General features: G+C 45.3%; 1 non-coding gene and 2 pseudogenes across 1 annotated transcript; all 3 read left to right on the top strand.

Moving 5' to 3' along the window:
* The first annotated feature begins 17,617 nt into the window (after nt 1–17,617).
* Nucleotides 17,618–18,496, top strand: LOC119312893 (annotated as a pseudogene).
* A 747-nt stretch (nt 18,497–19,243) lies between these two features.
* On the top strand, nt 19,244–19,326 carry TRNAY-GUA. Its single transcript has one exon. It is a non-coding gene; the product is annotated as a tRNA-Tyr (tRNA).
* A 312-nt stretch (nt 19,327–19,638) lies between these two features.
* On the top strand, nt 19,639–23,794 carry LOC119284575 (annotated as a pseudogene).
* Nucleotides 23,795–26,254: the final 2,460 nt, after the last annotated feature.

Genomic DNA, 26,254 nt, shown 5'->3' with positions numbered 1-26,254 from the left:
CGACCCGGAAACAACACCCCGACCTCGACACGGCACCCCGACACCGACACGACACCTCGACCCCCGACACCTCCCGAAAAGGTGTTCTTTGGCACCCCGACACCGACACGACCCCCGACACCTCCGAGGGGGTCATATATTTGTGAATTATTAGTTAGGTCATATATTTTTCGATTTTGTTATGAAAAACATCATATATAATTGTGTTGATCGGGTAATTTTAAATGTGCAGTTGTTTCATCGCTGCGAGGTTTGGTGTTCGACGACCTCGCCGTGCGTTTGACGAGCTCTGCCCCTTCGTTCGTGGGTGAGCACAAATGACATGTCATGCTCCCCCATTAATTATTTGATCTATTCCGATGAAACTTGATAGCTAGCTATATATGTGTCTTGAATCATCAGTATGCGTAACCAATATGTGTCTCCCATTCGAAAGCGTCATAGTTATAAATATGCATGCATTTGCATATCTATAACCTTGATTCTTTCGAATTGTCCAACGCTATCCATGGACAACCCGAGTATGTGTAGATTGGGTTCGTTTTCCCATATGCTTTGCTCTGGATCCGACGCATAAATTTCATCAGTGCCTCCCCTGTTGTTCTCCGGGTACACATCCTCTCTGTTTATTGCAGAGACGTGTATCAGGAGAACAGCGGGGAGGTGCTGCCAAAATGTTGCGTCGGATCCGGAGCATAGCATGGGAAAATGAACCCAATCTACACATACACGGGTGGGATTAGGACCTATCATTACCTATTAGAGTGTAGGTTGCATGGACGTAATAAAATTGACAAAGTAGATCAACTGATGAATATATACATGGTGAATTACATATATAATTGTTGTGTGTCCAGTAGCTCTGAAAGTCAAGATGAGTGATCGTGCGTGGATGTATACCAGTCACACTGGTCAGAACAAATGGAGCGCTGAATGGTTCACAAAAACCAAGGGCTTTGTGCAAGCCGCATTTGCAAATGGCCAGAAGAAAACCTGGTGCCCCTGTTTCCGGTGCGGCAATTGGGAAAAGAGGACAGAGGCTGAAATGGGCAAACACCTGCAAAAGAGTGGTTTTACGCCCGATTATACTGTGTGGGCATTTCATGGTGAGTCTGCCCAACGTGACCGAGCTGAGGTGGATCGTCGTTGCACCGACGAGCATGGTACCGGGATGGAAAACATGGTGTAAGACTATGATGATGCTCGGGATTCGGACGAGGAGATGGAGGAATCTGCAAAGGCCTTCAATGAAATGTAGGAGTCTTCAAAACGTCCGCTTCACGAGCACACTGAGCTTTGTCAGTTGGATGCCATCTCACAAGTAATGGCTCTGAAGGCTCAGTTCAACTTGGGTAGAGAATGCTATGACGCAATTATGACAGTATTTGGACGCTTTCTACCCAAAGGCCATGTAATGCCTGCAAACCTGTACCAATCGGACAAAATCCTCCATGCACTGAAGATGCCCTATGAGAAGATACATGCCTGTGAGAAAGGATGTGCCTTATTTAGGCTTGACTATGCGGACTTGAACTATTGTCCCATTTGCAAGTCTTCCAGGTATATTGTGATAGACAACGGTATGGGTGAGAAGACACAGACCAAAATCCCCGTTAGTGTTCTTCGGTATATGCCAATCGTACCAAGACTTCAACGTCTTTTCATGGTCGAAGAGACGGCCAGACAGATGACATGGCACAAAACAGGCAAAAGAACCGAACTAGATGCAGATGGGAATCTGATGATGGTACACACATCGGATGGTGTTGCGTGGAAAAAGTTTGATGAATTACATGCTGAGAAAGCGGCAGATTCGAGGCATCCTTGAGTCGGCATCAGCACGGATGGGTTCAGTGTGTTTGGTATGACGGCAACCCAATACAGTTGTTGGCCCGTATTTGTCTTTCCACTGAATCTCCCCCCGGACAGATTATGCAAAGAAAGAACATTTTCCTGACGTTGATAATTCCAGGGCCCAACTATCCGGGGGAAAATATGAATGTGTACATGCAGCCGCTTAAGGACGAATTGCAAGAAGCCTGGGATAATGGGTTCAAGACATACGACGCCTATAGCAAACAGAACTTCATAATGCGTGTCTGGTACATGTACTCGACGCATGACTTGCCAGCGTATGTGCTATTCATTGGCTGGTGTGTGCATGGAAGGTTCCCGTGCCCCACATGCAAGGGAGCTCTTGAGTTTCGTTGGCTTCAGGCCGGACGCAAGTTTTCTTGCTTCGACATGCATAGACAGTTCCTGGATCCTCGCCATAAGTTCAGGAAAGACAAGAAGAACTTCATCAGGGGTAGAGTTGTCAAAAACTCTGCACCACCTGCATTGACAGGCCAACAGACCCTGGATCAGTTAAACGCTCTCGAGCCAGATCCACAACGTCCAGGGTACTTCAAGGGGTATAATACTAAGCACGCGTGGACTCACAAAACATGCTTATGGGATCTGCCTTACTTCAAAGACCTCCTTTGCCCACACAACATCGACGTGATGCACACTGAGAAGAATATCGCCGAGGCAATTTTTGGTACATTGTTCGGCATAGATGGGAAGTCAAAGGATAATACTAAGGCTAGAGTCGATCTGGAGGCGCTATGTGATAGGTCGTTACAAAACATGAAAGAACCGAAAGGAAAGCAGAATTGGACGAAGCCAAAGGCATGGTTCAATCTTGGAAGGCCAGCTATGAGGGAAATTATCTTGTGGGTGCAACAGCAATTGACGTTCCCCGATGGGTATGCAGCGAATCTAAAGAGGGGAGCGAATCTTGATAAACTAAAGATATTTGGTCTCAAGAGTCATGATTGGCACATATGGATTGTGTAGCGACCAGACCTCAAACAGTCTGATCTCTGTGCTCCGGTGTCATCCCTAGATCAGTAATGCTGACACCACACAGTACTCGGAGGATTTATAGGAGAGTAGCAATCATACACTTATTACATCGAATGTCTCAAAAGAGAACTTATTACAATAAATATGGCTTAAGGCCATCTAATAACGATAACAGCGGAAGGGTTGGAAGATAAGTGAGTCCATCAACTCCAACGGCATCATTGAGTATAGAACCACGACCTAAAAACTCCTTAATCACCGTCTGAAAAGTCTGCAACATTAACGTTGCAGCCCGAAAACGAGTCAACACATGGAATATGCTGGCAAGGTAACACATAGAGAGTAATGGAAAGAAACAGCTATACTATATGCATATTTGGCTGGTGGAAAGCTCTATGGTTACAGTTTTGCGTAAAGCCAATTTTTCCCTACTTCAAAGTAATAAAATTTTAATTACTATCAAGGTGGTTGTTAAACATTGAGAATGGTTGACAGCATTCTCAATCCCAATTAAGCATCATCATTAAACATAACCCAACGAAATTAATTTAGAGTAACATGTTGAGATTCACATGATAATCCAAGTACTAGATACTCAAGATGTCCATAACTGGGGACACGGCTAACCATGATTAGTTTGTTACACTCTGCAGAGGTTTGCGCACTTTTCCCCACAAGACTCGATCGCCTCCGTTTGTTTTCTCGCACTACATGGTGTTTGAGAAGACGGATGACTGAGACATAGTCTTTCAGTGGCGCTAGCACCTTACGATCGGGTAGACCGTACCACCTACATCCCCTACATCTGCTAGTCTACCACTGTAAGAGTTCTCACAACTTAGTCAACTATGCTAGAGCCCATAATAGCTTGTGGCTGCACACGGAAGTTTCTAGTATGAATAGTCTCATGATCCCTTTGAGCCTGGGTGGCGGTCCAAAAGAAAACAGGCAAGTCCTGGAATACCCAGGTGCCTCAATCCACCTAGATGTGTGTTTAAGTTGCCACCTTAGATAAACCATTAATTATCAACCTCACATCTATCATGGATATCACTCACCCAATCCACGTCTACTAGCATAGCATGGCATAATAAGCAAACTTAGAAGTAACTCCCAAAGGTTTGATAATAAACAGGTAATAGGTACTACCTCATCTACTTCCCATCCCACAATTTAATTAGATTCTAATCATGCAATGTGTGAGGATTGATATAATGCAATAAAACTGGGTAGTAGAAAAGGTATGGTCAAAGTGTTACTTGCCTTGCTGATGATCCGGGAAACCTAGCGATTCAAAGTAATAGGCGGCGCACTCCGGATACTCTATCGCAGACAAACAAACAAGTATACAATAAGTACTCAACTAATGCACAGGTAAAACTCAAATAAGAGATCTAACTAGAAAGTTCAACTTAAGAACTCCGGTTGGCAAAAAGAATCAAATCGAATGAAGCAACGAAAGTCAAACGGTGGAAGAAAACAACTTCGTTCTAGTAATCTGGATCTAGGGCAAATTTTACAGTAGCAAAATCTTGTTTACGTTGGGATAGAGGGTTTCGAGACGAAACTCTAGGCGCTTGAATCGCCTGATTCCGATAAACGAGCGAAAAGTTAAACTAAAACAAAAATCGGATCAGGAATCGCGATCAGAAAAATCGCGGATTTAATCCGAAAAAGAAAAACGACGAACACTCGCTAAAAAAATAAACCGGAAAAATCGATCTATTTAAAAAAACCGAATCTATTAAACTGACGAAAACCGATCGGTTTTTTTGAACCGAAGGCACGAAAAACGAGGCGCGGCGGCGAACCTCGGCGGCGGCGGCGTCCGGCGACGGCGGCGCGGCGGCGGGCAGCGGCGGCGGCGGCGCGGGCGGGCGGCGGCAGCGGCGGCGGCGGCGGGACCGGGCGGCGGCTAGGGTTGGGGCTGGGGCGGCTAGGGTTCCCCGGGGCTAGGCCTCGGCTTATAAAGCCTAGTCGGGCCAGAGTCCTAGTCGGACACGACCCGTTAGGTCGGTTCATTTTTTTATTTATTTCCGCTTGGAAAAAAATAAAAGAAAATACTAAACGAACTCCAAAAATCCCGAAATAAATTTTCCCGGGCTTCGAAAATCACGCCCGACAAAGTGAACATTTATTTGGGGCCTAAATGCAATTTTGAAAAACGCACATTTTTCCTAAATTCAAATAAAACACCGAAAAACTCCGAAATAAAATCTTGTTTGATTTTATTATTAAATCCTCAATATTTCCCTATTTTGGGAAAGTCATTTTATTCCCTCTCTCATATTTTTGTAATAGAAATAATTGATGATAAAATAAATAAAATCAAATGATCCTATTCTCAAAATTTGAGAAAACTCAAATATGAAAATAACGAAATCCCCAACTCTCTCCATGGGTCCTTGAGTTGCGTAGAATTTTCTAGGATCAACCAAAATGCAAAAATGAAATATGATATGCAATGATGATCTAATGTATAACATTCCAAATTAAAAATTTGGGATGTTACAAACCTACCCCCCTTAAGATGAATCTCGCCCTCGAGATTCGGGTTGGCTAGAAAATAGGTGAGGGTGGTCTTTGAGCAAATCTTCCTCTCGCTCCCAGGTGGCTTCATCCTTCGTGTGGTGGCTCCACTAAACTTTGCAAAATTTGATAACCTTGCTGTGAGTAACTCGGCTGGCAAAATCGAGGATCTTAACTGGTTTCTCCTCGTAGGTCAAATCGTTATCCAACTGAATAGTTTCCAAAGGCACTGTATCTCTCAACGGTACGTCAGCCATCTCCGTGTGACACTTCTTTAACTGAGAAACATGGAACACATCATGTACTCCTGACAATCCTTCGGGCAATTCCAACTTGTAGGCCACTTCTCCCATACGTTCCAAAACTCGATATGGTCCTACAAATCGTGGCGCTAACTTCCCTTTAACTCCAAAATGCTTTGTTCCCCAAAGTGGAGATACTCGAAGATAAGCTCTATCTCCGACTTTGTAAACTGTCTCCTTGCGTTTAGAATCTGCATAACTCTTCTGTCTGGACTGGGCTATCTTGAGCCTATCGCGAATCAATTTCACCTTTTGTTCAGACTCTTTAATCAAGTCAGGTCCAAATTATCGTCCCAACTAGATCCATAATCTAGCGCACAAGCTCTCAGCATATCCTCCAAAATCTGATTTACTCTCTCGGTCTGTCCATCTGTCTATGCATGAAAAGTTGTACTGAATTCTAGCCTGGTACCCAAAGTTTCGTGCAACTGCTTCCAGAACTTTGAGGTAAACTGGGTTCCTCTATCTGATACGATACTCCTCGGAACTCCATGCAGACATACTATTCTGGTCATATATATCTTTGCCAACTTAGCACTGGTGTAAGTGGTCTTTACTGGGATGAAATGAGCTACTTTCGTCAATCGATCAACTACAACCCAAATTGAGTCATAGCCTGAATGAGTCATGGGCAATCCCGTGATAAAATCCATGCCTAACTTATCCCACTTCCATTCGGGTATCGGCAATGGTTGTAACAATCCTAATGGCTTCTGATGCTCTGCCTTTACTCTCTGGCATACATCACAAACTGCTACATACTCCGCAATATCCTTCTTCATTCCTGTCCACCAGAAAATATCCTTCAAATCCAAATACATATTGGTATTTCTTGGGTGAATTGAATACGGTGAATCGTGTGCCTCTTGCAAAATCAACTTCCTGATCTCCGGGTTATTGGGCACGTAAACACGGTCTTCAAACCATAGGGTATCGTGCTCATCCTCACGAAATCCTTTAGCTTTTCCTTTGCTCAGTTTCTCCTTTATAGCGACAATCTCTTTGTCAGTTTTCTGAGCTTCTCTGATTCTATCCATCAAAGTTGACTGAATCTCTAGTGCTGCTACATAGCCTCTCGGAACTATTTCCACACATAGTTCACGAAGATTTTCTGCTAACTCCTTGGGTATCCCTCCCATCATTAGCGTATTGACATGGCTCTTACAGCTTAACGCGTATGCTACTACATTAGCCTTTCCGGGGTGATAGTGCAATTTCATATCATAATCTTTGATAAGCTCCAACCATCTCCTTTGTCTGAGATTCAACTCCTTCTTTGTGAAAATGTACTTCAAACTCTTATGATCCGTGTACACCTCACAATGGTTTCCAATGAGGAAATGTCTCCATGTCTTCAATGCATGCACTACGACTGCTAACTCCAAATCATGCGTGGCATAATTCAACTCATGGGGCTTCAGTTGTCTTGAGGCATATGAAACAACTCTCCCTTCCTGCATAAGCACTGCTCCAAGTCCTCGATGTGAAGCGTCACAATACACCTCATAATCTTTGGTCTGGTCTGGCAAAATCAACACTGGTGAGGTAACCAAGCGTTTCTTCAACTCCTGAAAACTAGCCTCACACTCCTCCATCCATATGAACTTGGTATCTTTCTTCAACAACTCCGTCATAGGCTTCGCAATCTTTGAGAAATTCTCAATAAACCTCCGGTAGTATCCTGCGAGTCCAAGAAAACTCCGGATCTCTCCAACTGTTGTTGGGGCTTCCCACTTGGTCACGGTTTCAACTTTAGCGGGATCTACTGCTATACATTCTCCGGATATAACGTGTCCGAGGAATCCTACTTCCTTCAACCAAAACTCACATTTGTTGAACTTGGCATATAATTGGTATTCTCTGAGCTTTCCAAGTACCAAACGCAAATGCTCCTTATGCTCCTCTTCATTCTTCGAATATACCAGGATATCATCAATGAACACTACGACGAACTTATCCAAAAACTCCATAAACACTTTGTTCATCATGTTCATAAAATAGGCAGGTGCGTTAGTCAGACCAAATGACATAACGGTATACTCATATAGCCCATACCTGGTGGTAAAAGCTGTCTTCGGAATATCCTGTTCTCGAATCTTCAACTGGTGGTATCCTGATCGCAAATCGATCTTGGAAAATACTTTAGCTCCTTGCAATCGATCAAACAGATCGTTGATCATTGGTAGTGGGTACTTGTTCTTGATCGGTACTTCATTCAATCCTCGATAATCAACAACCATCCTTAACGATCCATCCTTCTTCTCCACTAGAAGTACTGGCGATCCCCAAGGCAAAGAACTTGGGCGAATATATCCCTATCCAGTAACTCCTTAATCTACTTCTTAATTTCCACCAAATCCTTTGCTGGCATCCTATATGGTCTCTTTGACATTGGCCCAGTGCCTGGCAATAGCTCAATCAAAAACTCAATATCTCTATCTGGTGGCATGCCTGGCAACTCTTCTGGAAATACATCAGGGAAATCCCTTACCACTGGTACTTCCTCCTGCACAACTCCTGTTAGGCAATTTACTTGGGTCCTCTTTGGCACATGCCAGGATACATACTTGATCCTTCTCCCTTCTGGTGTGGTAAGCAAAATTGACTTACTAGCACACTCAATATTCCCTTCATACTTTGATAACCAATCCATGCCTAATATCACACCCAATCTTTGAGATTCCAATACTACTAGGTCTGAGGGAAAAACATAGTTACCAATCCTTAATGGTAACCGATCACACCATAGACTAGCCACATACTCTGCTCCTGGCGAGGTTACTAACATGGGTGACCTAAGGGCTTGGGTTGGTAGGTTATACTTATCCACAAACCCCCTTGAGATGTATGAATGTGATGCACCAGTATAAAAAAGAATGAGTGCAGTAAATGACTTAACCAAAAACTTACCTATTACTGCATCGGGCTGAGCTTCAACCTCCTCCATGCTAACGTGGTTCACCTGTCCCCTGTTGAAAGGGTTCGGCTTCTTCCCAGAACTTCCATTGCCATTTTGGCCTTTAGGACATTCATTGGCATAATGTCCTGGCTTCGAACACTTATAGCAAGTGACTTGGCTCAAGTCCTTCTTGGCTGGGGTTGATGGGTTGGTGTGGTTCTGGCCGTTGCTTCCTCCATTGCCATTACCATTCTTAGTGCCATTGTGATTGTGCGAGCTACCTCCCCCATAGGTATGCTGAAAATGTCCTCCCGGTCTAGGGGTAAAACGTGGCTTCTGTTGAGCTCCTGAATTGTACTTTCCTTGTCCATACTTCCTCTTGCGATTCTCAATTTGCTGCTGCTTCCCTTCAATCATAAGAGCACAATCTACCAACTCCTGGCAGTTGTTGAAGGTGGCTACCATCAACTACATGCTCAACTCATAATTCAGTCCTTCCAGAAACTTCTTTTGTTTAGCTGCATCCGTAGCAACGTCATCTGGGGCATAACGTGCTAGCTTACTAAACTCCTCCACATACTGGCCAACTGTCCGTCCTCCTTGGCGCAAGTTACAAAACTCACGCTTCTTCATGGCCATAGCTCCTGCTGAAACATGGGCAGTACGGAAAGCCTGCTGAAACTGGTCCCATGTGACAGTGTCGACTAGGAAGGTGGCTGTGAAATTCTCCCACCATGATGCTGCGGGTCCTTCTAACTGATGTGCGGCGAACTTCACCTTCTCCGCATCTATGCATCATGCTGTGGTCAACTCCCTAGCTGTCTTGCGGAGCCAATCATCTGCTACTATCGGCTCGGTGCTACTGGAAAACACCGGCGGATTCAGCCTAAGAAAACGGGCTAAGTGGTCAACAGGTGGTGGTGGTGGTGGTGGGTTGTTGTTGTTGTTCCCCTGATTCTGATTCTGGACTAGCAACTACATCAATCTGTTCTGCTGCTGGATCAACTGGGTGAGCTCCGGTGGAAAGGCAAATCCGGGGTCACGTCTCGGAGGCATCTGAGGGTTTAGAAAAGATGAGATATAAGAATAGAGAGGGTCTAAAGAGAAAACACTACCCATATGCACATGAGGCAAAAGCAAACAATTCACTTCAATCAATCAACCAAAGGCATACAATCGATCTAACTATCGCAAAAGTGCTCAGACTACTATATTTACATGGTGGACTACTACTAGTGGTGAGGTGGTCTATTAGAAATATTCTATGGTTGTTGACTCCATAATATCTGCTCCAGCTTCATCAACATAGTCATCATCGCTACTATCTGCTTCCGAGTTGGTGCCGTCGATGATGATGTAGTATTCCGGGCTAATCTCCTTGGGTTCTTCGTCTTCCTCTACTGGCGTCGGGCCTCCCATAAATATTCCAATCTTCTTTGTTAGGTCGGCATTCTTATCCACCAATACTTCAATTTCCTCTTCATAATCTTCACGTGTAGCCTTGAGTTCTTCGCCCAGTTCCTTGATTCTGGTCTTAGCCTTCTGCAGATCTATCATGTCGGGCACATCTGGTTCTCCTGTCGTTGAATGTGCTGGTTTAGCTCTTGGATAAAAGCTGCAATTGATCTATCATTCCTGGTGCTGATCATCTCCCAGTGTTCATCTCGGCGCCCACAAATCTGGTAGATAGTATCCTTGAGATCCTTGCGGTAGACTTCTCCAATGCGTCCCATGGAGATGTGAGCTGCCATGCTCTTTCCTAGACTCCAAGTTGGTGCATCAAAAGAAAACTCTATGGGCTCAGTGACTGGCATGAACGTTCTTCTTGGAACTTGAAATTGAATCATCCAGCGCTCTTCTTCAGGTAAAGTGGCGTTGTAGGTTCCCGTGAAGCTTGGTACTCCTATGTTCAGGTATCTAGTGACTTCCTTCAAGTGGCGTCCAAAGGGTGCATCTTCATCCGGTTGCGTAAACTTGTTCCTTGCATCCGCCATCCTAAAGAATAGAAAAGATGAGAGGTCAGAAGAGAAGAGAGTGATCTAGGTCTTTAGCTTAGTGGTCATGTCCTACAGTCAGCGTGTGCTCTGATACCATCTCTGTAGCGACCAGACCTCAAACAGTCTGATCTCTGTGCTCCGGTGTCATCCCTGAATCAGTAATGCTGACACCACATAGTACTCGGAGGATTTATAGCAGAGTAGAAATCACACACTTATTACATCGAATGTCTCAAAAGAGAACCTATTACAATAAATATGGCTTAAGGCCATCTAATAACGATAACAGCGGAAGGCTTGGAAGATAAGTGAGTCCATCAACTCCAACGGCATCACTGAGTATAGAACCACGACCTAAAAACTCCTTAATCATCGTCTGAAAAGTCTGCAACATTAACGTTGCTGCCCGAAAACGGGTAAGCACATGGAATATGCTAGCAAGGTAACACATAGAGAGTAATGAAATGAAACCGCTATACTATATGCATATTTGGCTGGTGGAATGCTCTATGGTTACAGTTTTGCATAAAGCCAATTTTTCCCTACTTCAAAGGAATAAAATTTTAATTACTATCAAGGTGGTTGTTAAACATTGAGAATGGTTGACAGCATTCTCAATCCCAATTAAGCATCATCATTAAACATAACCCAACGAAATTAATTTAGAGTAACATGTTGAGATTCACATGATAATCCAAGTACTAGATACTCAAGATGTCCATAACCGGGGACACGGCTAACCATGATTAGTTTGTTACACTCTGTAGAGGTTTGCGCACTTTTTCCCACAAGACTCGATCGCCTCCGTTTGTTTTCTCGCACTACATGGTGTTTGAGAAGACGGATGACCGAGACATAGTCTTTTAGTAGCGCTAGCACCTTACGATCGGGTAGACCGTACCACCTACACCCCCTACATCTGCTAGTCTACCACTGTAAGAGTTCGCGCAACTTAGTCAACTATGCTAGAGCCCATAATAGCTTGTGCCTGCACACGGAAGTTTCTAGTATGAATAGTCTCATGATCCCTTTGAGCCTGGGTGGCGGTCCAAAAGAAAACAGGCAAGTCCTGGAATACCCAGGTGCCTCAATCCACCCAGATGTGTGTTTAAGTTGCCACATTAGATAAACCATTAATTATCAACCTCACATCTGTCATGGATATGACTCACCCAATCCACGTCTACTAGCATAGCATGGCATAATAAGAAAACGTAGAAGTAACTCCCAAAGGTTTGATAATAAACAGGTAATAGGTACTACCTCATCTACTTCCCATCCCACAATTTAATTAGATCCTAATCATGCAATGTGTGAGGATTGGTCTAATGCAATAAAACTGGGTAGTAGAAAAGGTATGATCAAAGTGTTACTTGCCTTGTTGATGATCCGGGAAACCTAGCGATTCAAAGTAACAGGCGGCGCACTCCGGATACTCTAACGCAGACAAACAAACAAGCATACAATAAGTACTCAACTAATGCACACGTAAAACTCAAATAAGAGATATGACCAAAAGGTTCAACTTAAGAACTCCGGTTGGCAAAAAGAATCAAATCGAACGAAGCAACAAAAGTCAAACGGCGGAAGAAAACAACTTCGTTCTAGTAATCTGGATCTAGGGCAAATTTTACAGTAGCAAAATCTTGCTTACGTTGGTTAAACGGATAGAGGGTTTCGAGACGAAACTCTAGGTGCTTGAATCGCCTGATTCCGATAAACGAGCGAAAAGTTAAACTAAAACAAAAATCGGATCAGGAATCGCGATCAGAAAAATCGCGGATTTAATCCGAGAAAAAGAAAAACGACGAACGCTCGCTAAAAAAAATAAACCGGAAAACCGATCTATTTAAAAAAACGAATCTATTAAACCGACGAAAACCAATCGGTTTTTTTAACCGAAGGCACGAAAAACAAGGCGCAGCGGCGAACCTCGGCAGCGGCAGCGTCCGGCGACAGCGGCGTGGGGCGGCGGGTAGCGGCGGCGGCGGCAGCGGCGGGACCGGGCGGCGGCTAGGGTTGGGGCTGGGGCGGCTAGGGTTCCCTGGGGCTGGGCCTCGGCTTATAAAGCCTAGTCGGGCCAGAGTCCTAGTCGGACACGGCCCGTTAGGTCGGTTCATTTTTTATTATTATTTATTTCCGCTTGGAAAAAAAATGAAAAAAAATACTAAACGGACTCCAAAAATCCCGAAATAATTTTTCCCGGGCTTCTAAAATCAAGCCCGACAAAGTGAACATTTATTTGGGGCCTAAATGCAATTTTGAAAAACGCACATTTTTCCTAAATTCAAATAAAACACCGAAAAACTCCGAAATAAATTTTTTTGATGTATTATTAAATCCTCAATAGTTCTCTATTTTGGGAAAATCATTTTATTCCCTCTCTCATATTTTTGTAATAGAAAAAATTGATGATAAAATAAATAAAATCAAATGATCCTATTCTCAAAATTTGAGAAAACTCAAATATGAAAATAACGAAATCCCCAACTCTCTCCATGGGTCCTTGAGTTGCGTAGAATTTTCTAGGATCAACCAAAATGCAAAAATAAAATATGATATGCATTGATGATCTAATGTATAACATTCCAAATTGAAAATTTGGGATGTTACAGATTGAGCGGGTAATGCCGGTGATGTTGCGTGGCTTCATCCCTGAGGATGAATGGCTAGTACTGGCAGAACTCAGCTATTTCTTCCGTGTTCTTTGTGCGAAAGAACTATCACCTGGCGTGCTAGAAGAAATGGAAGAGTTGGCGCTGGAGTTGATCTGCAAGTAAGAGAAGATTTTTTCCCCGGGCTTCTTTAATCCAATGCAGCATTTGATTTTGCATCTCCCGACCGAGGCAAGATTGGGGGGGGGGCGTGCAAAATCGTTGGTGCTACCCAACTGGGAGGATGCAGAAGACGTTTCGAGAAAAATGTAAAAATAAACGTAGAATTGAAGCATCGATGGCTGAGGCATTCATCACAGAGGAGGCGGCAAACTTCGTAACAGCACACTACGAAGCCAAAAATCGTCATTTGCATAATCCGAAGCCTCGGTACAATGCTGAGGACCCTAAAAAGGGTGGATCCAACCTTAGCCTATACAAAGGGAATCTCGCACCAGCTAGTGTTTCACATCCAGTATCTTTGGATAACGAAGAATGGCGGACCATTTCGTTGTATATCTTCAACAACCTGATAGAAGTGCGGCCGTACATCGAGTAAGTTCTCGGTACATTGTTTCGCAACTTCTATTTCCTTTGAACTGCTCTTATTCCTGGATATGTCATACAGTCGATACGTCGCCATATTCTTGTATGGAGCGGAGATCCAAAAGGATTCCGTCGAAGAGTATGAGCTTCTCGCAAAGCAAGGAGGCGGCTATCCCGGTTTCATCTCTTGGTTCAAACAAACGGTAATTTTTATTAGACAATTTCATTTCATTCGCTAATTTGTGTGTAATGCAACAATCCTTTCATATTAAACTTGTAGGCTAATTCAGAGTCTATGGACGCCGAATTGAGACAAGTCGCTAATTGTTTCGACTATAAGGTCCGCTCATTTGACAAGTACGACATCAACGGGTATCGCTTTCATACCTATGGCAAAGAGCTATCTATGGCCGACCGAAAGTCTACAAATTGTTGTGTATCTGCTATCGGCGAAGGAGGTACCGAGTATTATGGGAGAGTTGAAGCAATTTATGAACTTCTGTTCTATGGTGAAACCCCACCGAATGTCATAGTCTTCAAATGTTATTGGTTTCAGCCGAAGGAGACTAGAAGGACTCATGAACATATAGGGCTAGTTGAAATCAACCAAAGCACCCATTTAGATGTTCCTGGTGTCTATATTACGGCTCAACAGGTGACCCAAGTATTCTATCTACTGTGGGCCTGCCAAACTAATCCAAATATGAAAGGTTGGGATGTCGTTTATGAAGTGCCGACACGTGCTAGACTTTCTCCCCCAAAGGAAGAGGATTATGAACCTCACATTAACCCAGACACATATGAAGGAGAATTCTTCCAAGAAAAACGTCTTTCCAAAAAGCGTTTCAAGAACCGCTATACTTCACCCCAAAACAAATAAGTAGACAGCGACAATGAATCCGACATCACCCTAGAGGAGGAACAAGAAGAGCCGGAACAAGAAGAGGTTACTGATGCGGATGACCTGTCAATGCTTGACCGATTACGTCAAGGTGGCCTTGCACATGTTGATGCCAATGAACCCTATGAGCCCATCATTGATTATAGTGATGATGATGATTATGCATTTATTGATGATACTGATCGAGATTATTAGTACTGTCAGGTATTCAATTTTTTATGTTGTACTTGATGATGATACACTTAAGTGATATACATATTATTATTCATGTCGGTACTTTTTTTTATGTTGTACTAATTTCGTTTATTCTTTGTCATGGCAGGTGTTGAAAGATGGTGGGCGCTGGTCGGGAGCGCGCCGAGGCCCCTTCTTCATCGGCGCGTGGTGCGAGGTCTTCCATCCCACACGCACCTCTCCGCCGAGCGTTGCTGGACAGTATGGCGACACCGCCGGGCCCTTCTTCGTCGACCGCGGTGCCCAGCAGGGGACGACGTAAGAAGAAGAGAGGAGGTGGAGCACGTGGTCGCGGGAGAGGAGGTAGGGTGACTCTTATGGCGCCTTCCTCGCCGCCTCCCCCAGCTATTTCACCCGAGCACGTGACTGCTAGGGTGGACTTGTCTGAGGAGGAGGCTGCATGGACTCCGGTCCACGAGCCTCCGGTCCACGGGTCTTCGGCCCACGAGCCTCGGGTCGATGGGCCTTCGGCCCACGAGACCCCGGAGGAGCACACATCTGGATGGGGTAACTGGTCGGGTCAGCCTGAGGAGCCGAGTGGCCATGCTGATGATGGCGGGGAGCCGACTGATTTTAAGGAGGGGGAGGAGGGGGGCAACGTCTACCAGCGTGGTGCTACACGGCTCCCGTCCGTGCCGACGACCCGCGAGCAGAGGTGGTTGATTTTCCCTGATGGGGAGAGGTAAGTGCATTTAATCTTTTTGTACCTTCTGCATTCATGTTTCTTCAAATAACTGATGTGTTGGCCTTGTCATGCTGCAGGGGTTGGGACCACCATGAAAGTGTCCGCCGGCCCAACTCCGTCCTTGGAGTTCTGATTTGGCAAAACTTCCCGAGGTTTGTCATGTTGCCTGGTGAGGGTCGGCTTCCAGAGGTTGGATTGACTTGGGAGCACTACTTGGCTGCCCCGGCCCCGCCGGGTGAGATTATCGACGGTGTCTTGTGCGAGACGAGGGCAGACGTGGTGATCAGAAAGTTCTGGGTAATTGCTCCTTTACACAATTAAAAATCTTCAACTAGCTAGTTATTAATTGTACTAATCAATATTGTCTCATTTGATTGCAGACATTCTACAGGTGTGAGGAGGGATACGAGGAGGATGTGGCAGATGTTATCCATAAGGAGTGCAAGCTCCTACTTCAGAACTTACGGCATGAGGTTCGGGTGCAGGCTGTTTGAGACTACTACGCCGGGCGTGGTATCAAGAAGCCCAAGCAGGAGTGCCGCGATAAGTTCTTGGGTAAGGAGCAGTACATGAAGGTAATTCTTAAGGCCTTGTACTTACTTCCTTCATTTAGTAATTCATAGTCGTAGCGCTCAAGTTTCTATTTGCTAACTTAGGCCCCTCCGAGATGGTGTGCGGATCGGATGGATTGTTGGGAGGTGTTGGTCAATCCGTGGTGCTCAAAAGAATGGCTGGCCACCCACAAAGAGGCCAAGGACAAACGTGCCCAAATGGAAGGTGTGCCACACCACCAAGGCATCTCCAACTTATTTCAGTACGGGCTGAACTGGGTATGTGGTTTGCTTCATGATTCATGCAATTCATTCATCATGCTAGTTTTAGCCCTTTAATTACTAATTTACTTTGTTTCTCTCTTTCAGGAACGCTACAATAAGGCGGATAAGGTGCCAGAGGTGTACGACCTGCATGCCATGGCCCACACTGGCTCTTACAAGAAAGTCAAGGCATTCTCTGCGTCTGACCTCGATGATCCAAAGAACTTCACCAACATCTCCGCCCACGACAAGCTCGTGCAATATAGAGATCAGGGGAAGGCGAGGAAAGGGGAGGACTTTAACCCGAGCCAGGGTCCCATTGATACAGAGCTGCTGATGATATCTGGTGGCGGGAGGTCCCATGGCTCCATAGCCATGGGAGATGGACTTATCCATTGTCCTAGCACTCTCCCGGAGATCAAGGCGCGCCAGTCGAGCTCCGCTCCTGAGATAAGGCCTCGTGAATGGCCAGTCCAACTCGCCTTCAAGGTTAGTTATACGTACTCAGCTATCTTTCTCCATTACATTCTGTGCTCTTCCATCAATGATTACAAATGGTCATGTGAGTGGTGTTGCAGGCTGCTATACAGAGTGATAGAGATAGAACAGAGAAACTTCTGGCGGAGGCGGCGGAGAGGCAGCGGGAGTTGGAGGAGAGGATGACAAAGATGTTGGGATCTAGTGTTGAATACCAAGCCTAGTACATGAATCATGATAGCCTCAAGCGTATAGATACCAAACATCTTAAGCATAGGTAAGCTACTTGGTAGGCAACCCTTTAGATATTGCTTAGCGTTAGGCTGATCCTTATTAATCAAGAACTTTACTATGTTAGGAGTTACTTTAAATAGATTATCCTCATCGAACTTCATTGTGCAATTTGCAATTTGATTCTGTAAATCTATTAATTCAGTATCGGAAAACACACCATTTTGATTCTTCTTTTCATTAATCAACAACTTTCTAACATCATCCTGATACATATCAACATTAGAAGTCTTTTTCGTTTTGTCAATATCCAACAACTTAGCGCAGTAATCGTTCCAGAACTCCTTAATAATACGTGCATTTTGCATGCTATCATCATATGTCTCGGAACAATAAAATAGAACCTGCATACTTTTATTTGTTACCCTTAAAAAAACCGCAGTAAGGATACGAATACAACTGAAATAAACTACTAGAATCTAAATATAAGGAAAGGATCAGAATAAGTACTAATGCTCTGTATAATACTTTTCCCCGAGCGATGGTTTAGCGGATTCGGAATTGTAACCAAGCATCCTGGGTTCTATACCCGATTCAACACTAGAGCATGCAGCCGATCCTGGATACATAACTCTAAAAAGTGTGTGTGCAGTTTTGGATCTTTATTGGTAGCCAGTCTTTCACTTCTGCCTCTCCACTCCCATGCCTTTCTTGGTCGGACCAACCCAACCGGCAATTTCCGACAAGTCTTTCTGCTTAGAGCAAGAAGCGGAACCAAAATAAAGCTTTCTTTATTTTCATTTATGGATAACCAATCCATTTTCCAATATAGTTGGGAGATTTTACCCAAGAAATGGGTACATAAAATGAAAAGATCGGAACATGGGAGTAGATCTTATACCAATACTGACTACCCATTTCCATTGTTGTGCTTTCTAAAATGGCATACCTATACAAGGGTTCAAGTTTCGATCGATATTTGCGGAGTGAATCATCCCTCTCGAAAACGAAGATTTGAAGTTGTCCATAATTTACTGAGTACTCGGTATAACTCACGCATTCGTGTACAAACAAGTGCAGACGAAGTAACATGAATATCTCCGGTAGTCAGTCTATTTCCATCAGCCGGCCGGTGGGAGCGAGAAGTATGGGATATGTCTGGTGTTTCTTCCATCAATCATCCGGATTTACGTCGTATATCAACAGATTATGGTTTCGAGGGTCATCCATTACGAAAAGACTTTCCTCTGAGTGGATATGTGGAAGTACGCTATGATGATCCATAGAAACGTGTGGTTTCTGAACCCATTGAGATGACCCAAGAATTTCGCTATTTCGATTTTGCTAGTCCTTGGGAACAGCGTAGTGACGGATAATTCCGAATCTACATAGGTCTAGTCCAGGGGACAAATCAATAGGAAATGCTATTTGCTTCTTAAGAAGAAGAACTTTTTTGAAATGAAAGAGTTTCCACGGGCGTCGGATATCATTTCTTCAAATAAGGAAGAAGTGTTATCGAAGGATTTCCTTCCATTCTTCCTAGTATGGAAGAAGTAAAGAAAAAGTACTGCGTCTCGATCTATACGAAAGGGCACTGGTTTTTTATTTCGGTTTCATTGATAGCAGAAGAGTACGCTAGCTAGCGGAGCCTGAAAACGCTTGCTTGCGCCCCACCCCTACGGAAACTATTGCCTATGCTTGCTGCTCGCTCAGTGTCAGTAGAAGGGAAGAAAAGATGGTCACTCCTTTTAGGAACATGGCAAGCCTTACTTACGACTGTTGCACTTCACTCGCTGCTCGTTCATTCACTTGCTCATGAACTCGCTGCTTCGCCAGAAGCGACTAGTCGCCTCCTTTCCTCCGCCGAAAGATGCTTAGCCAGAAGTGACGAAGGAGGGGAGCTGGGGAAGGCCGACGATGGCAATGAGGGGGAAGCTGTCGTAGAAGCTTTGCCCCTTGCTTTACATAAATGGATTGTTATGAACTTACTAAATGACCTTATTTATTCTCCCGGAACGCTAGCAAATCTAATAGTTCCATCTTCTATTCTTAACTTAAGAACGAAGGCCGCCATCCTTCTTATTCAGGAACCCTTTGATTGAGGAGGGCGTATCCCCGGGAAGGGGAGAGTGGCCGAGCGGTCAAAAGCGACAGACTGTAAATCTGTTGAAGGTTTTCTACGTAGGTTCGAATCCTGCCTCTCCCACTTGTTGTAGACTTAACAGAAGAGAAAGTAGGCGGAAGCCTAGGAGGGCCAACCGAGCGAAGCTCTTTTTTTTGCCGTGCCGTGAAGTGCAATTTTCTCATATGCGTTTTAGAGAGGTTGTCGAAAAAAGACGATCTATAGAGATTCTCCATCTATATCCAATCGAGAATAGAAGCGAGTCGCTTCCGGCGTCGGCTTGTAGTCTCTGCAGTCGGCACACGCACACGCCCGCCATCATGCCTCCTTGGTTCGGGACGAAGCCAAGCGAGACATACAATAGACGAAGGAAGCGCCCACCCAGCAGCAGGGCTAAAACCTGTAGTTTTGAAGTTGCAAACTCCAGCTTCGAAGCTGGAGTGCTTTAGCCCTTTTTTAAGCAAGAATCACCGTCTTGAGCGCCTTGCGCGCTCAAGAACAAGCAAGGGATGAGCGCTTTGTTGCTAAAGCGGATACGTTTTCTTGCTGGGGAAGGCTAGTTTGATCGAGGATTGGAGAGGAGGGAGAGGTGGAATAAAAAGCTCGGGATGGATTTTGGAGTCTTTGTGCGAGCCGTATGCGGTGAGAGTCGCACGTACGGTAAGGAGGGGGGTTCGCGTCTATACGTGTAGTGTGGTGGTTGGGCCTACCCACCCTATTTGTTCCATGATCTATGGGTCTACTGGAGCTACCCACTTCGATCAATTAGCCAAGATTTTGACCGGATACGAAATCACTGGTGCTCGATCTAGTGGTATTTTTATGGGGATTCTTTTTATCGCTGTAGGATTCCTATTCAAGATTACTGCAGTTCCTTTTCGGGCGGCTGTAGGACGGACGGCCCCCTATAGGTAGTAGGGTAGGGTGGGTGGTACCGCTCAGATAGCGGCCAATCCTCCTATCTGCGCGCGGGCCGGGCTTAGAGCGCGTGAAACTCATCACTACCTCGTAAGGGCGTTGAGACCATAGCATGTTACACAAAAGCGCCGCTTTCTCAGGAGTGTTGTCACACAGCTGCCCGACTAGAAGAGCTACTCGCTCTGTAGTGTTGTCACACAAGATAAGCACGCCGCCCGCCTGCTGGCCGGGCGAATCGAAGTTATCTTCCGGTCAACTGTCCACCCAGTCAAGTGCAAAAAACACAGTGGAATCACGCAACGCACGCTGCTGGTGTGCTTCCTGCCCACGAGGAAAGAAGAGCGACAAGGTTCAGATTTGACTGTTTGCAGCATGGGAGCTGATTACCCAAAAAATCCCTGGGAAAAAAGAAAAGATATCTCGGTAACGAAAACCATAGGAGGCTGTATTGGCGAGATCCAAGGGTTCACAGCAGCCCAAAAGAAAAACCGCCTGGAAGTCCGAGGACCTTTAGTACCATACCGAACCAGCAGCCTTCGCGCCAAGCGACGACCGCCCTTGTCCCTTTCCTTTTTCCATTCAGCCTACTTCTTAGCTTTGTTCCGTCAGTCTAAGGCAAAGCTTAAGTGGTTTGCCTACCTTACCCACTTGATGAAAGGGAACGAACTTCGTTTCCTTGGCGGCTTTATGGATGGATTCAGTCAGAAAAAACTCCTTCCTTTTGAAAAAGTGACGCTTTGCGTCTTCGCTTCCGAGGGTTAGGGTATAGGCCGTTTCGAGCAAGCTTTCGCTTTTTCTCCCGGCTTTCTACAACTTTCGCTTTAGCTTCCAAAGGCGACCTAATGACCTTTCCGGAATTGGAAGTATTCGTCGCCCTACCCTAAGAAAGAAGTCACTATAAAACAGCTTGCCCTCCAGAAGTACCAAAGGTGCGCGGAGCCCGGTGAAAATGAATATGTTTGCTACTGAAAGAAGCCTGCCTATTGACTAATATTCATCTTTAGAATGAAAGTAGCTATGAAGCCCAATCTATACTGTCGATTCAAAAGGGGGCATAGTCATATGGGTGGGGTGTTTGTGGGGAGCTGCCTTGGATATGAGGAATTCCTCCAATCTAAAAAAAATGAACAAAGAAAAAGTCCGTGACGAAGATCTTTATTTTCTATCAATAGATAGGAATGAGTGTTCGTTATAGGGGATAGGATCCATCTGCTCTCTCTCTCTCTCTATTTTCTTTGATGCAATTTAGAGAGAAAGAGCAGTGCGAATTAGAAAAAAAGAGAATCGGGAGATGATTCCAAAATAGATACATAGACATCTCAACTAAAGGGATGTATATATTATTCCTATATATATCATCTATCTATGAAAAAAGTAAACAAAGTTCGTTTTTGGGTTCCCCGAAGCCCCGAATGGATTGGATCGTTTCTGCTTCTGCCAACGAAATGAAGGCCTCTCCCCTTCCGAATGCTTCTCCGATCTTGAAGTTCTCGCGAAGAGAATAAGATGCAACTCCCCCTCCCTCTGTCTTTTTCCGCTTTGCTAATCTTCCCATCTAACGCGGGCCGGGCTTAGGCGGGCGCGGGAGGAAGAAAGAAAGTCGAAGAGCGTCTTCTCCTTTGTCCTTTTTTCAGTGCAACACAGGAAAGCACCCTCCTTTTGTAATCCCTGCAGCTTCCCAGAGGCTTGCTTTTTTTTATTGAACGCATGGCGTAGCTAGGACCCCTCCAATCATGTTTGAGCCTATGTTCACCCGGGGCCAAAAAAGGAGAATTCCGGAATGCCTGCCGACGTTCAGATAAGGTGCATATCCCTTACCACTAAAGGAAAGGCTCGACGAAGGGGGGGATATTAGCTGGGTAAGGAAAACGCTTTCGGAGATTGAGATGTCGATTTGTTTTTCATCGAAAATGAAGAAGGCCGAGGGGATAGCAGCCTTCCTTCGGGCTTTACCTGCCGACGTTCTAATAAAGAATTCCGGCTCGGCCCGGGAAAGCGCTGGCAACAACATAAAGAAAGGGGTCCATGTAGCTGCTGCGCCCGCCCACTGAGCAGCAGGTTCGGCATCTACTACAAAAGAGAGAATCCACTTCAGATAACCACGTCTCTGCTTGGCAGCGTGTGGAATGGCCGAGAGCGGACCAAATGGATATATAATCCAAGCCGAGAGTGGAGTTATGTGAACAGCCGTCTGATGGAAAACAACTTTCACGTTCGGTTCAGAGAGCACTTTTTTCGTTGAGAATAAGTCCTTCCCTTTTGTGTGAATTCCCCAGCGGCGAATTAACAACTTGTGGGGCCCTATCTATTCAATCTCTCGAGCCCCAAGAAAACCCCCCTCTCCCTCGGACTCAATCTCTCTTTTGACTCTATATATGTGGGCACCTGATATCTATGAGGGTTCACCCACCCCGGTGACAGCATTCCTTTCCATTGCGCCTAAAATCTCTATTTCTGCAAATATGTCACGTGTTTCTATTGTTGCTTCCTATGGGGGTACATTACAACAAATCTTCTTTTTCTGCAGCATTGCTTCTATGATCTTAGGAGCACTGGCTGCCATGGCCCAAACGAAAGTCAAAAGACCTCTAGCTCATAGTTCGATTGGACATGTAGGTTATATTCGTACTGGTTTCTCATGTGGAACCATAGAAGGAATTCAATCACTACTAATTGGTATATTTATTTATGCATCAATGACGATAGATGCATTCGCCATAGTTCCAGCATTACGGCAAACCCCTGTCAAATATATAGCGGATTTGGGCGCTCTAGCCAAAACGAATCCTATTTCGGCTATGACCTGCTCCATTACAATGTTCTCATACGCAGGAATACCCCCGTTAGTCGGCTTTTGAAGCAAATTCTATTTGTTCTTCGCCGCTTTGGGTTGTGGGGCTTACTTCCTAGCCCCAGTGGGAGTAGTGACTAGCGTTATAGGTCGTTGGGCGGCGGGAAGGTTGCCATGAGTAAGGTTGGGAGACCGAAGGCAGTTTTCCGTGCACCGGACACGTAGCTTACCGAATCAGTTGCAACACAGATGGGAATGCATGCTACGAAAGACAGGGTCGAGTCTGATACATCAACCGTCGACTCCATATCCTTGTACGAGTCCACAATCACTACACGAGATGAACCTGGGTTTGGTGAATGGAAGTTGGCCTTAGGTGTAATAGGACTCCCAGTTACTGCGCGCGATCGTATACTGAGGTGCTCCCCGTCGGTTGTTGGAACGACGCGAGCCGGGCCGGGCCTCGATTCCTTTCAAAAAGATGAAGGGACAGAGGTGACTAATTCCCCATCTCATTTGGGGCGGAAAACGAATCGACATCTCGATGTGATACAGCCCTTTCCATTTTCGTTGGGAAAGAACGGCGAAGTCCATCCGAACCCTCCAATGAAGAAATAAGAGGAGAGCAAAGCGCCAATGGCGCGCGAAGCGCATGCGGAAGGGGCACGGAGAAATAAAGAAGTGTGGGGGAGAAGCAGCCGAGCTCATTCCCTTCACTTCCTGGGCCCAAAGCAGTGCTTTGTTTCCTGGCCAAATCAAGGATTTGGGGCTGATTGCAAAAGATATCTGAATAGAAAGATAGATCCATCCATCTATCCAGATATCTAAAAAAGAATCGATTTCGATTTCATTAAACCTTTGATTCAAAGAACTAAGCTTAGGCCCCCCGCTCATGAAACGGCTCTGCTGCAATGGATGGCAGAGGGTCCGTAGTACCCGAAGCACTGGAGTGATCCAGTAGCCGGGAAGGGGCCTAGAAGTGCCTACTACTACACCACACTTGGCTCTACACATTTACAGAGCTTACCCCTGTCCAGTGTCTGGCAGAACATTGGGGGCTTCAATCGTCGACTCGTTATCCCCATCTCAGCCCAGGCTAACGGAGCCTGACTTATTCAGGGGAGAGAGTGGAGCCTATCGAAGCACTCTTGAGAGTAAGATCCTTGGCTCCTCTTCATTCTCTACAGGGGTCTCTGCCCACATGGAAGCGGGGCAGAGATGGATAAGATCAAACACGGGAATAAGAAGCATTTGAAATGCCTTTTTGATCATTTTGATAGAGGGGGATGGATAAAGTGGGCAAAACAGACTCACATTTTTCAATCGAAAAGATGGGTTCCTTTTTCGTCTCGACAAAGAAAGAATCATCTTGAAAACGCTCCTAACCCCTTCGTAGGGCCGTGTATAGTAAGTGATCCGAACCTGCCCGGAGCGAGCCCCCCTTAGAGGCAAGTGAAGTTGGTGAGCCGTATGATGGGCAACTATCTCCTGCGGTTCGGAGAGGACTCAGCTGTTAGTTAGTACCCCCTTGGTTTTGGGGTGGACCCTTTCACTCTATTTTATTATATACGCTTAGCGAAAAGAATGTTTTTTGATAGACCTAGGACATGGATTCTATATGAACCAATGGATCGTGACAAGTCGTTACTACTAGCAATGACTTCCTCTTTCATTACTTCATCCTTTCCATATCCCTCTCCCTTGTTCGATCTTACTCATCAAATGGCACTCAGTTCATATCTGTAAGTTCGTTCGATCATTGACAAGGTTCAAAGAAAGGGTGGGCCATTCACCATGAAGGCTAAAAGCGAGATAGGCTTTACTGGACATTTTCGCTTACAAAGGCGAAGACAATTCCGCGTTTTTTCAGCCGATTCTCCGAAATTTAAGACAATTATCCTCACTCAAACTTCAAAAAGTCCTTTTTTTCTGATGTAAATTCTGTCTGTCTCCTTTGTCCTTCCTAACGCTAGTCTAGTCTCCGATTAAAGGATTGATATGGGCGTGCTTTCTTGCAGAGGGTTGTTTTAGACACCTACCCACCAGAAACTTCGCTTTGCCACCCAGGTATAACCAAAGCCTTCCACAAAGGAATATTTACTACTGGGTCCATCACGTGTCCAGATACCGGTGCATCCCTTGCCGTTTCCCCATCGGCTGAAGTTGGATCAAAGTCCCCGGACGCGAATGCTCATTATAGAAAGAACTAGGCCTACTTAGGTAAACAGGCACCCCATCACTACCGTAGTAGTTGAAATCTCTAACTTAGGTGTGTTTGCCCATTACTTCTACCCATCTACGCGATTCTGAGATCCAGCCATTGGAACTGAGAGATCCCCGCTGTTTGACCTACTCAAGTAGGCTTTCTATTGAATATCCACCCGTGGTAATTGCTTGACTGGTAGAAGCACCAAGCTTTGGTACTATAGTCATACTCGAGACCCTATTGAGCTGCTTAGTCTTCTCCTTTCTTTGGCTGGTGAAGGGACGGTGGACTTGTCGTTTCATTGCTCTCGCGCTCTGATCTTGATATTGATTGCCAACTCGGATAGAGGAAGTAAGCTGTTCTGTTTGGGCCATCGTTCTCTGTTCTATTGGATTTGACACTTTTTCTGATCTCCCTCTGCCTGTTTTTGAGCTCAATAAAAGAGAAAGTTTCATGCCAGTATGGGCGAAAACCATCAATTTTCACATTCCCCTAATAAATGGGTGTTTTTGAGGTCCTTTTTCCGATCAGTTTCATGCCAGTATGGGGTCAAAGTATACAAAAATCACATTCTCCCCGTAGAACGCTGTTTTTAGAGCTCTCCTTTTTTGGAAACTTTCATTGCGCATAGTACGAAAACCAACAGAAATCCCACTGGCAAAGGTGTTGTGCCGGTTGCCGACCAGGCGATCGACCAGCTTCCGACCAGAAGCGTTGGTCCAGTGAGGTGAGCCACGACCAGAACAGAGCTGTTACAAAGGAAGCCCACTCCCTTATGTTCTGATGGGAAATAGGACTAGGATCTGTAATAGTTGTATCTACTTTCCTTTGGTTTGCATGGGCACGTGATACATTCCTAGCATGACGTTGGAACAAGCAAGGACCCAGCGTGATCCAGAGGGCAAGCCCATCCCGGGTAACTTTGTATCCTGACCCAAGCCGGAAGTTTGTCGAACTTGTAGTCTAGGACATTGGTAGGATCCGCATGGGCACGCTGAACAATCTGATGGCCACCCACAACACGAAACATCGGCCCCGCTCGTAGCGCTTGCCGATCATCCCTATCTCTACCGGGCCCGTATTCCCCGCCTCGCTGA

Source organism: Triticum dicoccoides, chromosome 1A (assembly GCF_002162155.2).
Source record: "Triticum dicoccoides isolate Atlit2015 ecotype Zavitan chromosome 1A, WEW_v2.0, whole genome shotgun sequence".
Taxonomy (NCBI): Eukaryota; Viridiplantae; Streptophyta; class Magnoliopsida; order Poales; family Poaceae; genus Triticum; species Triticum dicoccoides.
This window is presented reverse-complemented; position numbering and strand designations above follow the sequence as displayed.